Source organism: Adiantum capillus-veneris, chromosome 13 (genome assembly GCF_014529385.1).
Source record: "Adiantum capillus-veneris isolate H3 chromosome 13, ASM1452938v2, whole genome shotgun sequence".
Lineage (NCBI taxonomy): Eukaryota > Viridiplantae > Streptophyta > Polypodiopsida > Polypodiales > Pteridaceae > Adiantum > Adiantum capillus-veneris.
In genome coordinates, this window is record NC_140943.1 from 82,252,169 (window position 1) to 82,260,273 (window position 8,105).

Genomic DNA, 8,105 nt, shown 5'->3' on the forward strand with positions numbered 1-8,105 from the left:
CTTTGATTTCAAGTGTCTCATGGATGTGCATACCTAGTCTCTGCATGAGTCTCTCTGTCATAATGCAAATTTGTGCATCCCCATCCACTAGACCTTTCCTAACCAATCTTCCTTTGATGTAACAATCTAGCACATGTGTAATATCCTCATTCATTTTAGCTTGTGCAAGTTTTACAATAGGCACACTCTCTTTTACCTTTCTCCTAGTGCTAACTGCCCTTGTTAAATCCCTCCTAACTTGTGGACATAATGCAAGAAATTGAGGCCATGAGATATTAGGACCCTTACCTCTCATGTGTTCCAACAAGTTGTACGGAGCCATACCATGTCAAGAGGGAAGTCTTGGAGGTTGATACGACGTCGAGTCCTCTTGGTTTCCTTGGTCTCCTTTGACTTCTTTTCTCGTCCATGATCACTTTGTGACGTGACTCCTTTCTCCTTACCTTTTCCACGGCCACGCTTAATGCCATTTGCTTCCATGTCCACCTCATTGGAATTTGTCACCTCTACCACATGCACATTTGGGTTTGGCAAAGGTGGAACTCCTTCCACTCCTCGTGGAGGTGGTCTTGCTCCATTTGGCCTTTGTAGAAGCCGTGGTTGTTGGCTAGTTCCTTCACCTGCATTCATTACTGGGTAATTCAAGTTAGGTCTCCCTGGCTCCCCATGAGGCCAAGGACAATTATACATCCCATGTCCAGACTCTCCGTAATTCCAACATTGCAAGACTCTCCTAGGTCGTGGTGGCTCTTGCTCTTCTGACTTCTTTGCTTGTCCCTTTGGACCTATGGCTTGTGCAAGATGAATTGATAGGTTGCTTAAAGATTCATTTAACTTCTCAATCACTTCAGACGTTACCTCAGGAATCTCTCTAGATGTTGATGCTTGCAATTTTCACTTAGGTCTAGGACCCTCTATTAGAAACTCTCCTCTTAGACACTTGAGTTTCCTATACTTCTCAACAGCTCTAGTTTCAGCTGCGTCAAAGGTAGCAAGTGCACCCGCTTCAACCTTTATCTTGAGTGAGGGAAAGAGACCGGCTATGAACCTCTCCTTCTTTAGAAACTCTGCACCATCACCAGGGCTAGCAACATTTCTCACCCATACAACCCAAAGATGTAGAAACTCTTGTTTATACATGTAGTAGTCATCTAAGTCTTTTTGTTTGTGAGAAACAATGTCTTGCCATAGCTTTTGAGTGTTTTGGGGATCAAAGAAGTATTTCTTGAAATGATTCACAACTTCCATGTAATTCCCTTTAACTTCCTTAGGCAAAGAGTCAAACCAAGTGCTAGCATCTTTCCTAAGGACCACCTCAAACATTTCTATACGTTCTTGATCAGTTACTATCTTCTTGATACGGCAAGACATCTTGAAATTTGCTAAAAATAATTATGCATCCTGTCCAGGCTCTCCAAAGAAAAGAGGATATCTTGACATTTGGCGTTGGGCCTCCATTGAATCAGTTTCAAAGTGACAACACGTTTTTGTTTTTCTTTCTTAAAAATATTTACACAATAATATTTTCTAAATTGCAATCTATTCTACAACAAAATATTCACATCAAATGACCTCTGATAATCAATAAGAGGCAGGATGACAGGGTTTGGTGACGCGATAATTTCTCCTACTCTTTGGGCACCAAACATGAATACCATATGTTGTTGAAAATATATTTTTCTACTAATTGCAATGTTTATTCTACACAATACCTTCTTACAATGGACACAAAATTGGCAATGAAAACACACTAAAACACTTCCGAAACCAAGATCCAAGATCAAACGATAGAAACATCAAAATACACGTCACCTTGAATTCACCAAACCGTATCACACAAGTGGAAGGACGAAGATTTGAACATCGAATCACGCCTTTGATGCACCAAAGCTCAATTTATTGATGATGGAGGAACATATACAATAGTGGTTTTGAGATTTTGAACTCACACTCTCTCACTTGCAATGTGTAGCTTGAAAACTTCTCTCACACCAAAAGTGAAGCTCACAAAGTGGTTGCTACGCCTAAGTCTCTTGTCACGCATAGAGTGTTGGGGTGCTATGTGAGAAATTGGGGGCTTTTTTACAAGAAGGAGAGGGGCCTATTTATAGGTTGGAGACCCCTCATTAAGATCATTGAAAATCCTAAATTACAAGCTAACAAATCAGGATAATGATTTTTTCTGAATATCAAAACATTGCGGGCCTTCTTTGTTTGCTTGAGTCATGGATGTGGGCTCAAAAGAGAGCATTATTGATGGTAGATAAGGTGAAAGTAGAGTTTTAAGGAAGGAAGGAGAGAGAGAGAGAGAGAGAGAGAGAGAGAGAGAGAGAGAGAGAGAGAGAGAGAGAGAGTTTTACTATGCACATATCTTGAGTTGAGGTGCCTTTTATGGTTAGGTCAATGGCTATTTTGTGTTAGTATGTTAGTGGTTAGTGTTAGTAATCACTAGAAAGTTAATGATATATTTACAATGGGTAGAATGGAGTGGATGGTTGAAGTAAGATGGTTGAATGAAGTGAGAAAATCCTTGCGATGGTGAAGCTTGAAGAAGTACTTACTTGTGTTGGTTCCCAAAATGACTATCGATCATCTTCTTCGTCTTCTCTTCTTTACGCCACCGCCATCAAGGTTGATTATCATGATGAAAATGGCAATTTGGTTGATGAGATCTCTTAATTTGCAGAGGTTAAGCATGGTTTACATGCTAAATTTTATGTATATAGAGAAGGGTTAAGATGGAATTGTACTTTGGAAGTATTTTAGAGAGAGGCATAGAGATGGTGTATGTACAAGTAGAGCTCATATGAGAGCTATGGAAGTAAGAGGGGAGGTTAATAGTGAAGAAGGTGAGGGAAACCATGGAAGGTGCAGGTTTGAGTGAGGGATTGAGAGGAATGAGCGTGTGCATGTGTAGAATTGTGGAAAGAGGTGAGAGAAGACTATGGACTACTTGTGAGAAAAGTGGGCAGATTGGGGTCCACTCAAAAAATCCTAGCTCATCGGTGGTTGCTCCAAAAATTACCAAAATTTTTGAGGTGATTATTCAGCTCTTGGTCCACATTTTCTCTTTTGATCACCGCTTTAAATGCTGAGTGGAGATGGATATAAAAAATCCCACAAAAAGACCTATTTTTCTTCACAGCAAAGTCTTCAGTGGCCCCCTTTTGTTGAATTTTCATATGGCTCCAAAGGTGAGCCCTTCCTTGCATGAGAGCATGAGCTAATTGATTCTTAGGGGTATGAAAATATTCATGGTTGTGGATTATACATAAATATAATACATGGATATGATGGGAAAAAACAGGTTAGTATATATAAACTATTCACGGAATCTAGAATAGTATCAGCTATATATAAATATAAAATGGGAAAAAGAGATATAGGAAAATATAAGGAATCAAATGAGGGGACCCTCATTTGTTTTTATTGAAGTATATTTATTTACAAGAGATAAGAGAAAATACCTCTAGGAAATAGGATTTTAGTGAAAGGTAATGACTGATGGTGAAAGGTATTTTTGAGGTTTTTCTTTGGAGTGGATTCTCACCAAAAACAAGAGAAGCTTGCATGAATATATTTCTATATGGAATAAAGAGTATGCAAAATGGTAAGAAAAAGTGTGGTAATGGTGAGTCAATGTACATAATATACATAGAAAAATAACGCAAAGCTAGGTAGAAATATTTAAATAAATACCAAAAAAATTATGAAAATTTCCTATATTTAGGCCTTATGTATAATGAAATATATATAGACAAATGAGCCATACTATATATATATATATATATATATATATATATATATATATATATATATATATATATATATATATATATATATATATATATATATATATATATATATATATATATATATATATATAGTTTATTGTTTTTGCTCAACTAGCCCAATGACTAGCTAGCTGAGGGTTTTAAGAAGATATGGGAAAGATTTCCCTAACTCACACACGCCTATGTACAGTGAAAAGGTAAAAATAGCCACAGTGTTTAGGTGATTTTGGTAGGGTGAGGTAACTCACTATGGCGATTACGGAGAGTCAAAAAACGGCTATCAATACTTGGATCAGGGGCTTTCCATTCTGGTGATATTATGGTGGGAATAGGCAACTCATGTAGTTCTCCATGTGCACCTTCTCTTTATGAAACCCTATATTTTGCAAAATACACAAAGATGCCCATTGTTTTGTAAATGAAGGTGGTTTGTCAACATACGTAACATCTGCAATCCCCTTGTGAATTGCTTTGAATCTGCCACTTAGGCTCTCCACCCGGCCGCCACTCCACAATTGTTGATGGAAAGATAAATGAAATTGAAGAAAAAAATAAATGGAATGAGAGATAACAATTGCAATATGTTAAATTTATTCTATCCAATAGATAAACATGTTTTCCTTATAGTAAGATGGAAAATGGGATGTTCATCCAAGTTAAGCACCATGTCTTTGGCCATGTAGACATGTTGAACCTTTGCTAGCTAGCCACTGTTGATCACTTTGAATGAAACAACACAACCTTTCCAATGGATTTTTACTTCATCTTGCTTGGTTCTCTTCACTCTGTGCGCACCTTTGGATGAAGGAAGCATTGTTACCCAATCATTCACACGAAAAAACATGGGTTTCCAAAGGCCGAAAATCACAAGAAGTTATGGTATGAGAAGGACGGCGTGAAGAGGATGCTGTGGAAGCTCAAAAATCACAGAGGAAGAGTGAAAATGCAACAAAAAGAGGCAAATCTCTCACAAAATGGAGGGCAGATGAAAAAAGTAGACGTTTGAAAAATTTAAGAGAATCATCATTAATAGTGTTGTTTTTAGAGCCTGAAAAGAGAGATTTTGTATCTTCTAATTTGATTTTGTGAAATATAAAATGGAATAAAAGGTCATTACTTTTTCTCCAAACTTTAATGTTAACCACCGAAAACACCCATACATAGCAATTTTAGCCAAAAAAAATTCAAAACATTTAGCCCAAAATAGGACCATAAAGATCCAAGATAGAGGAGACAAGAGTGTCATACTTTTTCATACATGTCAAAAGACTTTGGATTATTCCTTAATCTTTGAATTAACAAACACCCATTTCTAGCCGTTTTTGGCCCTAATGCACTCTTTAGGTGCCATGGGGGGAGCTAGAGAGGATAATCATTCCTTCACCTTGTTGAATTGTTGCTTATTCTCCTCACTCCATGTGAAGACATCATTATGAGTAAGTTTCTATAGAGGGAAAAGAAAAACTAAATCAAGTGTATGGACGTGCTCAATTATCTATCGCTGTTTTAAAGGATAGAGACCAACTACTTTGCTATAGTATGAGAGCATAGAGCAACATTATCTAGTAGAGTTACCTAACTCTCTACAAGTGACACTTATCCACATGCAACTGCCCACCTAGTGATTGCAGTTTAGTTAACCCAAATCTTGTCCAAGGGAAATAGGCAAAAACATTTGTTATGGTATTTGAGATGTCTTTGTATAGCCTTGTATTTCTAGCATCTTGTTATGGTATGTCTATCATTTGACTATGATTAGTAGTTATTCTTCATGTGATGGCCATATCCTTTGCTCATGGCTTGGATATGGTCATTGTTAATAGCTATTTGAGGATATGTTGACTTATGATATGGTCAAGCTTTGGATACAATAACCCTATCCTCAAATGAACATAAACATAGGCCATATCTAAGCCATAATCAAAGGATATATCCATGACACAAAGCATAACTACCAATTATAACAAGATGATCAACATACTACAACCAGCTACTTGCAACAAACGTGAGCGTGGAGGGCTTGCAAAATACTCAAAACTACATATTACAATAAATAAATTAGTAGATTTGTATACCTGGCAAGTCGCACATACACACAATTAAGCATCACACATGATCTAAGAGAGGTAGAGAGTGAGGTAGAGAATAAGAGCATGTGCAGGTGCACCTCCTAGAGAGGAGTGCTACACCAACACGACGAGAGAGGAGAGGTGAAAGAGGAGAAGAAAAACACAGACACTGGGTGCAATCTCCCCCCATGCAAGAGTGAGCATTTTCCTCTTGCACTTATTTATTTATAGATTTCTTGAATGCTCAAAGTAATTACAAATTGTCCACCCAGGCGTACAGTAACCATAGCTCATAAAGGACACTTTAATAATAAAATATTCATGAACATGTTATCCTTTTTCATAGACCATTGATCGCTTATGATTTTTTCACCTATCAACTGTAATAAATAGATAATTATCAATTTCCATTATATACCTCTCCATTAGAAAGCAACTGCCCTTAGTTGCTAAGATAAGAATCTGCAAACCATACTTCTAAAAAACAATGGTTAACATTATGTGCCAAAAATATTTTGTATAAAGTATAATTTCTTAAACAACTAAATTTGGTTATGCTTGTCGCTCGTCATCCACATATTTCATATTTTAGTGTCCCATACCACGAGAATAACCGGTATATGTTATATCCTGAGGGATCAGGATATCCTTGGTCACACTCATTGGTCAATAATCAATTCTTATAAATTTCAAGTCCAATTATATACATAATCATAAACCAAATCCAAATCCAACTCTAATTTGAAATTCGAATTACTTTCATTATATACTCCGGTTAAAAAATCATACTAAGAACAGTGGTGGCCAGTCAATGCAGCATGATTTTGCAAGAAATAAACATAAAAATACATAACGGTAAAGGATGCGGTGACCATTTTGAAAAGAGCTACTAAATGCAAAAAAGAGGGATACGATGTTAAGTCGAGAGAAAAAGATGCAGATGCATAGGCAAGAAGTCGATAGGAATTACTTACATTGATCTACAAGTGTAATTATATACAAAACTTTAGGGGTGGTTACAACTAGTTACAAGAGTCACATGACAATCAAGGGAATGTAAGCACTTTGGCATCTACTAGTGATAACATCGATGGATAAAATGGATTATCATCCTAGCATGCCCTCATAAGACACATCGTCCATACCAAGGCATGTGTATGTACGCAAAGTGATATACAATCCACATGCTTTGGGTAAATATAAACATTCTCATGAAATTAGGTTATATGTTGATAGTTTATAGGTGTGTCTGCCAAGGTCTTCAATTGGAATCAAGGGTCTACTTTACGACAAAGAATGCTAGCACCTCTTATCATTTCTTTACATGAGCTTTGAAAGACTTCAATGTCAGATTTGTGGCATACATGCTTTCATGAGCTTGAATACTACATATTTGTCCTCACAAGTTAAATGATAGAAGGCATCATCATCTTTTGGGGTTTGAATTGTTGTCGAAGATAAGGTATACCCACCGTGGAGCAAATTGTAGAGGTCTTTTGTACAAGAATGGGGATTGGTAAGACCGGTGTGGTGAGGCAAACAACCCAATGTAGGTTGTAAAGTAGTGGTTTTAGCACCACACGGACGTGGTTAGGTGGAAGCATCGAGGGAGTTTCCAATGATGAGAATTGGTATGCACTTGAAGCTTGCCGAGAGAGGCTTCACTACCAAGATCAAAGAGAACACAAGCGAGTGCATGACCAAAGATAGTGGATAGTTAGAGGTCATGTGGAGAGAAGGATTTATACCTCAGTGGTCAAATTGAAATAAGATTGATGCAAATCTATTGGAACTTCTCGTGGACTAGTACAAGAGCTGGGAGACCAATGAGCATTGTTCAATGTTGAACCAACAAATGGGTTCTCAAATGCGACTGTGTATTGCAACCTTTTTATGCCACCAAGAGCATCGAGGGGAATGTAGAGTGGGTTGCAAAAGAGAGAGAGAGAGAGAGAGAGAGAGAGAGAGAGAGAGAGAGAGAGAGAGAGAGAGAGAGAGAGAGAGAGAGAGAGAGAGAGAGAGAGAGAGAGAGAGAGAGAGAGAGAGAGAGAGAGAGAGAGAGAGAGAGAGAGAGAGGAAGAGAAATTGATTGGTTTGCATGCCTTGTTTGTGGGTGTGTGTGTATACCTTACAAGGGAGAGAAAAAGAGGGTAGTTGGACAACAACTATCGACTTTTGGAGTAGTTGGACCCATCCATGTGGAGTTGTAACAGTGGAACGCCCTTAGTTTTTGGTGGTTGTT